The sequence below is a fragment of the Pseudopipra pipra genome, chromosome 1 (genome assembly GCF_036250125.1).
Source record: "Pseudopipra pipra isolate bDixPip1 chromosome 1, bDixPip1.hap1, whole genome shotgun sequence".
NCBI classification, from domain to species: domain Eukaryota; kingdom Metazoa; phylum Chordata; class Aves; order Passeriformes; family Pipridae; genus Pseudopipra; species Pseudopipra pipra.
The window spans coordinates 52,016,786-52,031,749 of NC_087549.1; the positions used below are offsets into that span (position 1 = coordinate 52,016,786).

Consider the following 14,964-nt stretch of genomic DNA (forward strand, 5'->3'; position numbering starts at 1 on the left):
TTTGTGATTTCACTTCTGTGCTGACACCCCCTCTTGGAAGCGGAAATCTTCCTACTCTTTTTTTCCCAAGCAGTCACAAGCTGTGCCACCATAGTTAATGGATTTAACCTTCTGCAGGGAAATAAGCAGCAGAGCCAGCACATGCAGGACTCCAGCTCACACTCCAACCTGCACTCCCAGATCATTCATACGGCCCAGCTAGGTAGAGATAAGCAAACCACCCAGCTCACCAGTCCCTTCTTGGGGATGGAGGACAAAAACCCTTGCAAGGCAGCCAAGCCCATGGCAGCTCAGATAGGAGAAAGGGTGGAAAACTGAACCCCAGCTCTGTCTTCTCCCAGCTCAGGGCTGAGGGGCTATGGTCAGGGTGAGAACCTCTGCCAGCAAATGTGAACAACATTGCCTGCATCCTGCTGTGAAGGGGGCTGGTTCGTACTCCTGCCGCAACAATAACACTCCTGGAACACCTACTCCATGGCATCCCTGCAACAAGTGCCTGTTCTTACCAAGGATTAGGATAAACTAATTTAGGAAGTCGCAGTGCCAGTGTAAGAAAGACAGCAGTGTGAACTTGTAATCACTCCCAGATCAAGATACATATGCAATAAACTGAGAGTTTGGTTTATCTTGTTTTTAATGTAAAAAGATCTTTGTGTGAATATTGGACTAGTTATTGCACAGGTAAGGCATATACATTTAACATCACAAGTCTAGTCAGTGCTAGCACTGTGCTGTCCTCTCACAATTTTAAATAAAGACTATTAGAGCTTTAATTCCACTGCCAGGCAAGAAATTGACAAAGAGGTATTTCGTCCTTCAGAAGCTGGAGAACAGACTCCAAGCTCTCTTACAAGTTAAGGTTACTAGAAAACTTTTCTTCCTCCTTATTTTGCCTGCCTTGGCAAGACACTTCAACACAATTCTGAGCTCGACTCTGCAACCTGAAATGCACTAAATCAATTAGTTATCATATGGTATCTTATTCTTTCTAAAACACCAGCATTTCTGGTAATAAATGTAATAAATATAAAGAACTGCTTCAATCTAGCTTCAAAAAAGAAAAGTACCCAAGTGCTGTAAAGATACAATAGATGTCAAATTTTTGAGAATTTTTTGAAATACTACTAATTCAGTGCTAAGGACACCTTTTACATATGCTACAGGTGTCCGCTGATCCGAAAATATTTTTCAGTGAATACTAATTCCCTGTTTTAGTTAAAATCTTTATTGTTGAATCTCTTATTACAAGTGCATGGCAACAACACTATCCGTTCTGCTTCTGATGAGAAAGAAACTGTAATACACTACAAGATAAGTTAAGGAAGTAAGCAAAGCTTCCTCTTCAACTTCTGAATAGAAAGTGCTAGCATATTTATTTAAATTCAAAAATTAAAGTTGATGCCTTATTTACTGAAAGAGCATAGAACCCTGAATATACCACTAGTAGTGTTTTTGATGACTTAGGTTGTGCTGAGATTGTAGGTCTTTCCCTACAATCAGTGGTCTGTTTTCCAAACATCCCTCTGATGTATGAAAATCAATCTTACTTGCTTATACTTCTCTTTATGTCAGGATATGGCATTCCTGCTCATTGATTCTTCTTCTTCTGGGCCTTTATTTTTTGGTACTTAAGCACTGATGAGTGAGAGTTTGCATGTTCCTTAAAAATCATTGATTTCTCAACTTATTGTGGAGCCTTCTCGGATGAGTCCAAACTGCAGGAAGTAACTATGCACTTGCCTCAAAGGTGCTGCATAATCAAGAGCTTGATTGTCATATGGGGATGCAATGATGTGCCCTATGGGGATGGGAGAGTTGGAGAGGAAATTCCGTGTGGAAACATAGGAATTGTGAAGCAGACTTCAATAATCAGCTTTCCTGAACCCTAATAGAACAGCAGATGCATTGAGGACAAAGCAACTCCTAAACCATCACAGTCAGAGTATTTGTAAGAAGCAATTGTTCGAGATTTTCAGAGGCAAGAAGAAAACTAGGGAGCAGCTGTCTCAAAAACCAGACTTAAATCAAAAACAGCTTTGAAGGGAACTGGCACTTAAGTCAGAGGTCCTAAAGGTTTAGGATCAATTGGAGGTAGATTAATTGAAATGACTATAAAGAGATAAAATAAAGAATGTGGCATGTCTGCTCATGGCATCTTAGGAGGAATTGAAGTGGGAATGAAAAAAATTTGGGATTTAGTTTCTGCTGGGAACAGCCTGCTTAGTCACGATCAGAAAAGAAGTAGTTGAAGAGGTGCTAAGGGTAGGAGGAAATAATACAGTGGGAATGAAACACTGTGGAAAAATACTGACTCTAATTGCTAAATTTGGCACAGATATATCTAGGAAGTTAATCCTACTGAATGTTCGCTATATTGGGATATTGGTTAGTTATCAGAGCTATGTGTGTGTGTGCAGAATATGATATTTTCTGCAGCTTTCTTCAGCCAACTGTACTATTAGAAATAGATCATTTATAATATTCCAACTGATGTTTTGCTCAGTGTAAGGTGACACTTCCCTTGCAGAATATCCAAACTAATCACACTGCCAACAAACAGTCATTTTATTAGTCTGTCTCTTCAGCTTTTAAGATGTTTCATAATTCCGTGAAGCATTTCTGGTGTTGATATTTTATCAAACTATATTTTACAAACAATATATCCAGTAATACATATCAATTTCAATAATCAGGAACTGTGAAAAGCATCCGTCTTCAGTAAATAACAATTATGCGACCCATCTTTCTTTTTCTTCATTGAATACCTGATAAATTAATGCTATCTTTCTGTGCCAGCTCCCCACTGCCTATGAAGAAAGACCCAAAATGAGCTGTTCCTGTCTTGGTGCCTGTGATTAGAGCCAGCCTTTGATTCTCAATGATTCTCATACTCAGGGACGCAAAGAAGGCCAGCAATAAAACTTCTACCCTGGACTTCCGCAGGGCAGATTTCGGCCTACTCAGAAGACTGGTTCAGAGGGTACCTTGGGAAACAGCCCTTGAAAACAAAGGGGTCCAGGAGGGATGTACATGCTTCGAGAAGCAAGTCTTGAATGCACAGGAGCAGGCTGTCCCAGTGTGCCGAAAAGCGAGCCGGTGGGGAAGACAGCCAGCCTGGCTGAACAGGGAGATTGTGAAGGAAATTAGGGGAAAAAAGAGAATTTACTGACTATGGAAAAAAGGGCTGGCTACTCATGAAGAGTTTAAGAACATAGTTAGGTCATGTAGAAAGAAAACTAGAGAGACAAAGGCACAATTTGAACTCAATCTAGTCACTTCTGTTAAGTATAACAAAAAGTCTTTCTACAGATACATCAGTAGCAAAGGGAGGGACAAGGAAAACCTCCATTGTTTATTGGGCATGGGCGGGAACATAGTTCTCAAAGATGAGGAAAAGGCTGAGGTATTTAACACCTTCTTTACCTCAGTTTCCAACAGTAAGACACACTGTCCTCAGGACAACTGGCCTCCGGAGCTGGTAGACAGAGACAGGAATCCAAATAGCCCCCCTGTAATCCAGGAGGAAACAGTTTGCGACCTGCTGAGCCACTTGGATCCTCACAAGTCTATGGGACCAGATGGGATCCATCCTAGGGTGATGAGGGAGCTGGCAGAAGAGCTCGCCAAGCCCCTCTCCATCATCTACCAACAGTCCTGGCTTACAGGGGAGGTCCCAGATGATTGGAAGTTGGCGAATGTCACACCGATCCACAAAAAGGGCTGCAAGGAGGACCTGGGAAACTACAGGCCCATCAGCCTGACCTCAGTGCCTGGCAAGGTGATGGAGCAGATCATCCTAAGTGCAATCACATGACACCTACAGGATGGACAAGGGATCAGACCCAGCCAGCATGGGTTTAGGAAGGGCAGGTCCTGTCTGACCGACCTGATCTCCTTTTATGACCAGGTGACCCGCCTGATGGATGAGGGGAAGGCTGTGGATGTGGCCTATCTGGACTTCAGCAGAGCCCTTGACACCGTCTCTCACAGCATACTCCGGGGAAAGCTGGCAGCCCACGGCTTGGACAGGGGCACTCTGTGCTGGATTAAGAACTGGCTAGAGGGCAGAGCCCAGAGAGTGGTGGTGAATGGTGCTGCATCCAGTTGGTGGCCGGTCACTATTGTGTCCCCTGGGGATCAGTGTTGGGCACAGTTCTGTTTAATATCTTTATTGGTAGTCTGGATGAGGGGATTGAGTGTCCCATTAGCAAATTTGCAGATGACACCAAGTTGGGGGGGAGTGTTGATCTTCTGGAAGGCAGGAAGGCTCTTCAGAGGGACCTGGACAAGCTGGAGAGATGGTCTGATTCCAACAGGATGAGGTTCAACAAGGCCAAGTGCCTAGGAAGAAATTTTTTATAGAGTGAGTAATCAGACATTGGAATGGGCTGCCCAGGGAGGTGGTGGATTCACCATCCCTGGAGGTTTTTAAGATGAGACTGGATGTGGCATTTAGTGCCATGGTCTAGTAACCACGGTGGTGTTGGATCAAGGGTTCAATTTGATGATCTCGGAGGTCTTTTCCAATATTCTATGATTCTATGATTCTTGACTTATTTAGTCTCTTCCTTTTGCATGTCATCAGGCATCCAGGGGTTCAAAACAGTGAAATGTTTTATGACTTTCAAAGTCTTGACTGAGCATAGTTACCAGCTCCCCATTCCCCCAAAAAAGACACCTGGATTGAACTGTACCTGTTGCATTTAGGAGTTAACCAGGGACAAAAGAAACTGTATCAATTCTACTTTAAAAGAGAGACTTGTGGAAAGGCAATAAATGATCCCTGGAAAATGAGTGACACACAGTTCTCTGCTAGCAGATCCTAAGTACTTGTGCCTACAGTGTGGAGCAGATGATAAATTTTAAAGTGTGCATGTGGCTGTTTTTTTACATGGTAGGTGGTTTGTGAGAAGGAAAAGTACAAATTTATTAATACTGGAAACCACATATGCTTTGTTTAGTTCTAAAATAGGCAGTAACTCTAATAGAATGGCATGTGCTCCTGAGTGTTTGAGGTTCACAGATGCCCCTTAGTATGATAGCATGATATATTAATTTTTGAGGGTTTTTTTCCCATTGGACATGACAGTTTGCTGTCCTATGCAAAGATGGGACAATGTGTAACAGACCAAGTCAGTGTTCAGCATGAACTTTTGTGATTCACAAGCAAACACCAGACTGAAAAAACCCTGCCTTGTGGTGCTGAGCATGTAGGACTTTGCATTCTGGCTGTTTGACGTTTCCTTGAACATTGAAAGAGGAATTGTGCACACTTGGGAACACTCACCTGTAATGGGGTTGTAGATTTCAGCCTGGGCAGGGCTGGAGGAATTGGGAGAGGGGGTATGTGGCAATGGATTTGCCATATGCAGGATGGAAAAAGTCCTGTCAGAGATGGACTGGTGAGGAAAACAGCTCTAACCTTATGGAAACAGAAGTTTTTACTGTAGTTTAAACATGTTTCAACATGTTTGTGTATTTTCTGCAGTGTCACTGTCTCCCTCTTCCAGACACCCCCTGTGAAGGGCTATTGTCTTCCATACAGAGTGTCCTGGGAAGGTGTCCTGAGGTGTTTCTCATTGGTCCTTTGTTAACCCCTTCCTATTGGCTGTTGACCCCTTACCTGATGGTTTTTTCTGTGTGACCCTGAACTTGTGATTGGCCCCCTTTGACCCTCCTAAAAGCCTTATAAACCCCAACCCCACAATAAACTTCCTCTTTCGTCCGTCCCTCCCTGGTGGTCTGTGTGTGCTCCTTGCGGGGTCACCGGGCCACGTGCAGGGGTGGGGGGAAGAGCATTCACCTCTCAGGTAATGGGGCAAGCAGCATAAGGCCTGGAGGTCTCCCCCATTCTCCCCAATTCACCGTAGGGGTAGCTCTGTGCTGGGGAAGGGAAGGATGGCCTCACCTATGGGAACCACCTCCTGCCTGCACAGAGAGACCCAAGCTCTCCCCCCAGCAAGGGTGCAAGAGCCATGTTTGCTTCCCAGCCTGAGCCTGATCCCACGCAGACACAAAGTCTTAGCACCAGCAGGAATTACTGGTAGCGGTCAGCAAGCCCCAACAGCCCCTTGGTATTTGGGAGTTTGGTCTTTAATTCCTGCAGTCTGAGGAAGGCTTCAAAGCCAGACTTCTCACTTACTGCCCTGACACATGGCTGCCATGCCCTCTGCAAGAGGTAAGGTGCTGCTGTTCCCTCATCAGAGCTGTGTTTTGTGTGGACTCCAATCCCTACCAGAAATCCCTGTAGAAAGCCTTAGTGGTGACTACATGATACCTAGGGGCTCCATTGCTGGCTCTGAGTGAGCAGGTGTGGACACATACAAGGAAAAAGCTCTGCTCATCCAGGAAGCTTTATGGCCAAAATTAAGATTATCAATAAAGTTAGGAGTCTGTGGGTTTGCGTGATGGGATTTGGGGGGATGACAGTTTTGGATGAATGTGCCTTAAGTCTGCCGATACTCTTCTTCTACTGCTAAAGTCCCTTATATGACCTAGTCACGTAATTATTTCCATTCCCTGATTGAATTATGGCAATTAGTAATATTGTTACTGTAGGACGGAAGCTCCAGTAAAGAACTGAGACCTTTAATAATCAGGTTTTGTACAAATAAGGAGCAAGCAGTGACAATCTAGATATAACTCCTGGGACCAGGAATAAAGCTTTAAAAAAGGTCTTTGGGGCTTTGAATTCCCCAGGGAGAGATAGCAGTTGACAGAGAGATTGCAACAAAAAAAAAGGGATTTGTGAGCTTGAAGATGTCACACATTTTTTCTGTTGAAGCTATGCCTCGTTGCTGTTGTTAACGTGTCACTGTAACACCTGCTGGCCCTGATTAGGATTCCTCTGGGATGGTATAATCACAGAGCACAATGTGGCCACAAAGAAATTACAGCTTATGATCCGCAACATATAAAGGGGCAATAATGATAGACTCAACCTGATTGATGCTGGTTTATCCATACATATGGCCTGCATGGATGCATTTGTGTCTTCATTTACTATTTTGGTTTAGCTCTGTAAACATCAGTGCTCCCTTCTAACTCCAAGCCTGGCCATTATAAGTTGGTTGCTTTTATGGTGTCATTGAAGAAAATCTCAAATAGGGATTTGAAATAGGAGAAAATAACAGCTTAGGCTACTGTAAACTGGGCTGGCTGAGGCACAGATTTGCATTTAGATTGAGCCTCTTCACATCTTCTCTAAGCAATTGTAAACTCTCTCGTGCCTCAGCCCTAGAAAAGAATTTAAACAGTCCTGCACTGCCAAAAACGGTGTCTTATGCTTTGTAAGATGTACGATAGCTAATCTAAGTAGTCGGGCTTAGCATTTACTTTTCATAATTATTTGTGCAAATACAACTCAATTATCAAATGTCAGCATTAATCAGACAAAGGATATCAGCATTGCCAAAATAAATGTGTCGTAAAAGTGTTATGTCTGATTATTTGTATTATTCAACCAACACCCAGACGTCCTATTATGTTAAGAGCTACACAAGCATATAAGAAACTGTTCCACCACGAGGGAGTGTATGACTAACTTACGATAAGAGAAAACAATTGGACATTACAAGCAAATAAAAAGAAAGAGAGAGGAGAATTAGGGTGGTCATGATAGTCTGTGACTGCATGTTCCTATGAGAATCATTAGCAAGTTTTAAGTAAAGGAAAAAATGGTTTGATATAAATAAATAAGTAATATGATAACAGTAATCCTTAGTGGGCATTTGCCTAACCCAGTGGAGATTTCTGTGGCATGTACTTAGCTTTCATATGAGGGTCTTATTCTCATTCACGCCATGTCTGTTTACACCGTTCTTGTAAGGATCTCCAAATGGCATTGCTCAGACAGCAGAGGACGGAGGAACACAGCCAAAATACTACAGCTGGCCTCATACCACACAAATCTGCCATCTGCACCCAGCCATGCACGTGCCCAGGGAGGGTTACAGGGGCTGCATTTCTTTGTTATTAGATGCTTTGTACTGCCAACACAATGTAAAGGGATCTTGGTGTGACTGCACATTTGCCTCCATCTAACATGTTCTGCTGCAGCATGTTTTCAGTGCCACAGCCCAATTTTGTTTGAGCATTAATGTAAATAAATCACTTTATTAAGATGCATAGTTGAACTGGAGCTGCCTGGGACAGCAAACAGTACTGTATGTTTCAACGAGAGGAAGATGAACAGAACACAAAGGTACATGTTTAGAGAGGTATCTACTCTCCAGTCTCCTTTCTGATCTGAGGTCACCCTGCCGTGTCATGGGCCTTTAATTATTCTGAGTCTCTATTTATCAAGGGCACCTCCTCAGAAGTCAGGATGAGTTTTAGTCCTCTTTGCCTGCAGGAGGTTTTGGTCAGTGATGCACAGTGATATAACAAGACATCTTAAACATAAAGCATTTAGCAGTTGAAACAAAGTATTTAGTGGGGAAAAAAGATAAATAAGATTTTTTTTTAAATATATTCATTCATGTATTTGTAAAGTAAAATTTACAAGGCAACCACAGGAAACTGGGCTCCATCAGGCACTCAAGTGTCTCAGATTAATTCTCCCAGACAATTCCCAGCCTTTTGTGAATGTGCTCCTTTTTTCACTTTCCTAATTCTTTTTCCCTCCAGTGCAAAGAAGCCTGGCACTGTCCCTCAGCTATTGTTTGTAGAAAAGTGGCTTATCTTGAGCCATACTTTTCCTTTCATTTTCCTTTTGAATTGAACCGTTCTGTTCATGGGGCAAAGTCAAAACAGGGTACTCATAAATTATCACAGAGCGGTTCCCCTTTCATCATAGACATAAACACATTGAAAATCTAGTAGGTGAAGCTGGAATTCCCATATATTCTTGGAATTTATAGCCAAAACTAAGTGAGAATGTGGGTATAGTAGCACAAAACAACCTTTCTGACATCTCTCATGTAGGACAACATCCATAATAGTGTTTCCATAATAATTACTATTTCTCACTATGAAATACAGCACTTGTCATCTCTTTCACTCTCTAGCATTCTTGTGAAGAATTACTTGAACTGACCAGCAGTGTATTGCCAAAAAAAAACACAAAACAAAACCAAACAAAAAACCCACTAAAAAACAAAACTAAAAAACAACAACAACAACAACCAAACAAACAAAACCAAAACCAAACCAAACAAACCCAGAGCAAACCGACTAGGAGCACCACAGCTTGGTAGGAAACACTGATAATGTGTGATGGCCTGACACAAATGCTATATCATTAAAATGTAACAGTAGTATATATTTCATAAGCCATTCTTCTAAATCAACTCAGCCACTTCACATTGCTTCTGGTTATCTCACCCAATCAAGTAAATTACTAATGCTGCCCACGGAGAGAGAATGAGGGGGCTTACATCTGTCAGCGGGTTTGTTGTGTTTTCCTCTCAGAGTATTTTCTATAATTTTTAAAGGGCTTGGCCCAACTAAGTCCTCCCGGTAGCTCTAGTAGATGTACCTATCGGCGGCAGCAAGTGCAATCTTTACCACAAAAGGTACTTTGCCGTGTGACCTGGAAGGCACATCTGGATGCGGGAACCGAACTGTCCGGCAGCAGTGCCAACGGGTGGAAAATGTGAGCACTAACAGAAGCTGAATTTGTCAATAGATTAAAAAAAACCCACCCAACAACAGCATCACATCGCCCGCTGGCTGCCCCGGAGCAGGGCTTTCATCGCCTGCCCACTCGCGGAAGGACCACACCGCCCTGCCGAGGAGATCTGTCCCTCCGCCGGGGACAGGGAGGGACTCTGGCCACCGCCCCCTCTCTGCTGCCGCCCTAAGCCCCTGCTTTCTCCCGGGGGCTGGAGCCGCCCTGGACTCCCGCCCCCCTGGCAGGCCGCTCATCAGGACGCTCTCCCGACTGGCGCTGCACACGCCGGCTGCCCGGGGCGGTGCCGTCGAGCTGCTCCCACTTCCTGGAGACCTGTAAATACAGCTCTGATTTGAATGTTATTTTTTTCACCTCTGCAGCCTTTACAAAGTAAGGACTACCTGTTGCATACTCATGCGGCAGCGCCGGTGCTGCCTATTCAGTAGGAATCGTTTACTGGGAGAAGGAGGCCAGGGATATCCGAGCGGTCCCGTCCCTTCCCCGGGCAACGTGGCCTGGCACCGGCCCCGGACTGGCACTGCCAGCGCCAGCCGCGTGGTCTCGCCCTGGCCACCCGCCCCGTGGTGCGCGGTGCCCTCAGGCTCCAGAAGTCCCTGGGGCTTTTGCCTTTCGGCGAAATGCCTTGATCCTAGCTGAGCGGAGCGGGGGACAGAGCGCTTCAGGTTGCTGCCCTCCCAAAATGCCCGGGACTGTCCTCCCCAGGGCACGCTGCAGTCTCTACCATTCAGACGTGGGTGATCTGAGCCTCCCAAGGACTTCAGGAGCTAAGCACGCATTCACCGCCTTCGTCTGACAGATAAGGCAGCCACCGCGGCTTCTCCAAGGTCCCGCTGTGCCCGAGCGGAGGAATCGGAAACATCCCGACTAGAGCTGCTCTGCTCTCCCCATTAGGCTGTGCTTCTTTCCCACGCCTGAGCCTCTCCTCCCTTTCATTTACTCTCCAGGTGCTTTGCAAATGTAAGGGCTGTAATTTCATGTCCCCCTGCTCCAAAAGGACAGGTCCACGCCTTTTGTAGTTTAGCCACAGCCAGGAACTTGCTGATTCCGTCGGCTACACAGCTCTGCCTCTCGGTGAACCTGTGTCTGCCTTGAGTAGAGAGATAATGCAGTGGGTGTTGTTTTGTTGCTGCCAGTCCCTGGAGAGAGCGTTTTCATGAAGTCTTAGCTCGGGGAAAAGAAATAATAAACGGGCAACACTATACAGTTCATGGCTGGGAAATTAAAATTTCTCCCCAGATGAGGCTCTCTGATAGGAAACGGCGGGCAGAGGCGCCCCTATAATAAAGCGTGCGAGGAAAGTAGTTTGCCGGGCGGGAGGAGAGCAGCCTGGCTGGCTGACAGAGGGGGCGGATCCTGCGCACAGGCGGGCAGAGCCGCGCCGGAGCGGCCCCAGCAGCCGCGGGGCTATTTCAGGAGCCGGGCGGAGGCGGTGGCTGGAGCTGGAGCCAGGGCTGGGGGCAGCGATGGGGTTAGCGGCGCCGGTGGGCTGAGCGGGGGGCTTGCAAGTGGAGGCGGAGGCAGCCGGGAAAACACGCCTTTGCCTCGGATCGAAGGGAAAAGGATCTATTTTTTGGGCTGCATCACAACTTGAGCAGCATCAAGCTGAGCCGGGCAGAGAGGGGAGCGGGAGGGGAAGGAGAGGGAGGAGGAGACGGCTGCCACCGGGGGATTGGGGCTCGATTTATTGAAACAAATCAGTGCTCGGGAGCGAGCGGCGAAAAGGAGGAGGAGAAGAAGGAGGAGGAGGAGGTGGTGGGGGTGGGGGGGCAGGAAGAGGGAGATCGAGAAAGAAAAGTGTGAGGGCTGTGGCTGGGAGAAACAGAAGTGATGAGAGAGCGAGCGGGGAGGCTGGAGGAGGCTGCCCGTCCTGCCGCTGTGCCCCGCAGGGACCGCCGCTCCTGCCGCCGCCGGGCGCCCCCGCGGCCGCCGCTGCCGCCCCGCCGCCCCCGGCCCGCGACATGGAGGCGCTGAATGGCCCCGGACCAGGGCCCGGCGACGCGCTGCGGCCACCGCCGCCTTCTCCCGGCCACCACCACCCGCACGCCGAGAAGAAGCGGCCGCACCGCGCCCCGTCGCCCGCCAGACCCTTCCTCAAGGACCTGCACGCCCGCGCTGCCGCCAAGCCGCCGCCCGCGCCCCCCAAGTCCCCCGGCCTCCCGGCCCGGGCGCCCCCTTCGCCGCACCCGGGCGCCCACCCTCCGGCCGCGGGGCTGCTGGCAGCGCCGGGCCGCCTCTCCCGCCGCCCCACCGCCCCGGGGAGCAAAGCGGCCGCCGCCGGCACCGCCGTCGGCAGGGCGGGCGCCAAGGCCGCCCCCTGCGCCAAGCGGGCGGCCCGCGGTCCGGAGCCGGGCCCTGGCGGCCGAGGCGCGGGGCGGCAGCCCGGCGGCGATGCGGCCCCGCCGCCCGGCAAGGGCAGGAAGGCGAAGCGGGGCGCCGCGGCGGGCAGCGGCCATGCGGTGGCAGCGGCGCTGGCCCGCGTCGGCCACACGGACAGCAGCTCCGACCTCTCCGACTGCCCCTCCGAGCCCCTCTCCGACGAGCAGCGCCTGGCCCCGGCCGCCAGCAGCGACGCCGAGTCCGGCACCGGCTCCAGCGACCGCGAGCGGGAGCCGCCCGCCGCGCATCCCGCCGCTCATCCCGCCGCGCATCCCGCCGCCGAGCCGCCCCGCGCCGGCCCCGGCCCCGGGCGCGGAGCTCCGCCGGCCCCTGGCTCCCGTGGAGATGCGCTGCCTGCGGCCCTGGGCGGGGGGCGAACCCCCAGCCGCGCGGAGCCGCCGCCGGCGGGCCCGGAGGAGCTGCAGCGGGAGGTGGAGGAGCTGCGCTCGGAGAACGAGTACCTCAAGGTGAGCATCGCCCGCGGACCCGCGGTGGGGAAGGGAAGGGGGCGGTAGAGGCGCGACCCCCTCCTGCCCGGTAACGCCGGGACCGCGCTGGGGGTAGCAGGTGGATTAACGCTTCCTGGAGTCACCTTCTGTGGGACCCCCCGCCCCCGCCAGGCCAAATGCCTAATTTCACCCGCGGGAGAGAGACAGGGGCAGGGAGAGCCAGCTGGGCTCCTCACCTCCCCCTCCCCCCGCGAAGCGGGACCGCGGCACGGCTTAAGGGCAAATAAGAGACTTAAACGTATGATCGCGGCTCCCTGCATAGCCCGATTTGTGGGGACTGGATGAACGTCAGTCCGGTGCAACATGTACCATGGTAATGTTACGTTTGGTTGACGTGGTGGTAGCTCAGCAAACCCTGACTGTTTCTAAAGCACCGCAAACACTCTACTGGTTAGCAGGACTTTGCTTTCCAGGAACTGTTTTCCTCAGTATGACCCTTTAAGAAAAACCAAAACAACCAGTTCCCTCACTTGATGTGGAAAGGATGACAGCATTGTGCGCTTTGTTTATTGTATTACTTTATCACTGGAAAGTGAACCCATTCGCCGTGAAGTACTAATAGAATTACAAGAGCAGCAATAAAAAAGTGTCACTGCATCCTCGTACAGGTAGAAAAATACATCTGTATGCATCCATGCTTGGAGAAACAGAAAAGTTCAATTCAGGCATGCTCTGAGCTGGATTGACCTGTGGGAACCTTTACTGGGACTGTATTTATAATCTGATCTTTTGGCACAGCAAAGAAGCTACATCCATAAAGATCTATAAATAAGATAAACTGAGATAATCACGTAACCACAGCCACTGTACCATTTGACTGCCTCTGGTGAGAACAATCTTTGTTCCCTGATTTTGGAAACACCCTGTTGTCAAGCAAAATAACCGTGAAAATCCACATGAGTTTTACTTGAAGGACTGGAGTTTGGTGTATAACCTTGGGAGAGAAGAGTGGTAAAGATGCAAACTAGGCTTGTTAAGGGGTTTTGGCTAAGGGACAAGAAATGATGTTCAGCATAGCAAAAGGGTAACAGCAGGGGTGCTGCAAGGTTTTTTGCTGGGTCTGGTGCTGCTTAGTGAACTGGAAAAAGGAACGAGCAATGATACAGCAAAATCTTCAGATGACATTAAGTTTTTCTAGCTTAAGTCAAGCTCAGCAAAGACCAGACAGAACTTAATCATAAACTTAACTTCTGTGGAATGAAAAAATGAAGACAGAGAATGGGAAATAAATCTTAATGTTCAAAATCTGATGCACTTGGAGGGAAGAAGGACTGAGTATGCATTTTTCTGTTTAAGTGTGTTGCATTAACTCATGAGCGTCACGAAAAAAGGAGCAATGAGAACCTGCAGGCAAAAATTATGTTAGATTTCAGTGGGAACTGAAGAGAGAATAATGAAGAAAATCTGATAATGTTTTATAGATCTGTAGCTGTTACACAGGTCAGTGAGTGTACCTGAAATACTGTGGACACTGCTGGTCATCTAGAGAAGGGTAGTAGAGAACTAGACCAATAAAAATTATTGGCTCATAGCAAAGCTTTTATAGCAATCATTGGATGAGAAACTGTGGAGTGTGGTAGGGAAATGTAATAGTCTATAAAAAGATGAGCAGCACAGAGAACCTTTATCATAAGCTTCTGTTTTGCTTGTTAGCCCAGAAGTAAGAGATGTAATGAAACTGGAATTACACTGCCATTAGAAGTCATGGAGTCCGGGAACATCTCTTTGAATTACGGGATTTGCAAAAGTGTAATACTTAAACTTTAACACATTACAAAGTATGTGTTAAGCCTTCTTACTTTATACTGAAAGTGATTTTTAACTACAGGAAACTGAAAAAAGAGTCTTTCTGAATTCTCTAGGACTGAGCACTGTTAAAGTGTCCCGCCTGGGGGACTCTGTGATCATGAGACCTGGTTGACATTGGCAAATCCTAGGTAAAGAACTTTATTCTGTGTCATTCCAAATTTTTCACCCTGTGCAACAGTATCTTCAGGTCTTTCACCTTGATGTCTTCACCATCTATAGCAACTGTGTCCCAACCCTTTTTTGATTTGTGCTATGGCTTTTTCAGGCTACAGTTTTTTCTGAGGCCAGTAGGATAATACAGACTGCTTTCTTCCAGTGGGCAGTACCTGGAAAGCTATGAACTCAGACTATTGCCTCTTCTGAGGGAAATCAGTACACTGTCTGCTCTCCTTGGCCCCTTGGGTGTAGGAGGTCTTAGTAGTTTTGCTTCTCTCAAAATGGTTGGAGAGGTGTAAAAATTATCAGGAGAATTCTCAAACCTCATTTTCCTTTCCTAGGAAAACCTATAAAAAACTTTTGCAAATTAAAACCACAGCACCGCCTGAGTTGTTTACTTGTGAGTTTATTCCGTGTGTTTTTCACATTGGAGTGAGCTGCAGTTTCTCCAGAGGGGGCTAAGGGATAACCGGGATGCTG

At 47.8% G+C, this 14,964-nt stretch overlaps 1 protein-coding gene and 1 long non-coding RNA gene across 16 annotated transcripts in view; one reads left to right on the forward strand and one right to left on the reverse strand.

The window, feature by feature from the left end:
* Positions 1-610: 610 nt before the first annotated feature.
* LOC135415165 (uncharacterized) lies at positions 611-12,773 on the reverse strand. Its single transcript, XR_010430982.1, has 2 exons — positions 12,472-12,773; positions 611-4,341 (listed from the first exon to the last, which is right to left on the reverse strand). It is a non-coding gene; the product is annotated as an uncharacterized LOC135415165 (long non-coding RNA).
* Positions 12,035-14,964, forward strand: part of MTCL1 (microtubule crosslinking factor 1) — a 103,062-nt gene continuing 100,132 nt past the window's right edge. For 11 of the 15 annotated variants that reach the window (XM_064656677.1, XM_064656651.1, XM_064656670.1 and 8 more), the window contains exon 1: positions 12,036-12,477. The gene's annotated coding sequence lies outside the window, so the exon portion shown is untranslated. Of the gene's footprint in view, positions 12,478-14,964 lie in introns of all 15 variants that reach the window. The other 4 variants (XR_010430970.1, XM_064656636.1, XM_064656744.1 and 1 more) reach the window with 2 other exon arrangements.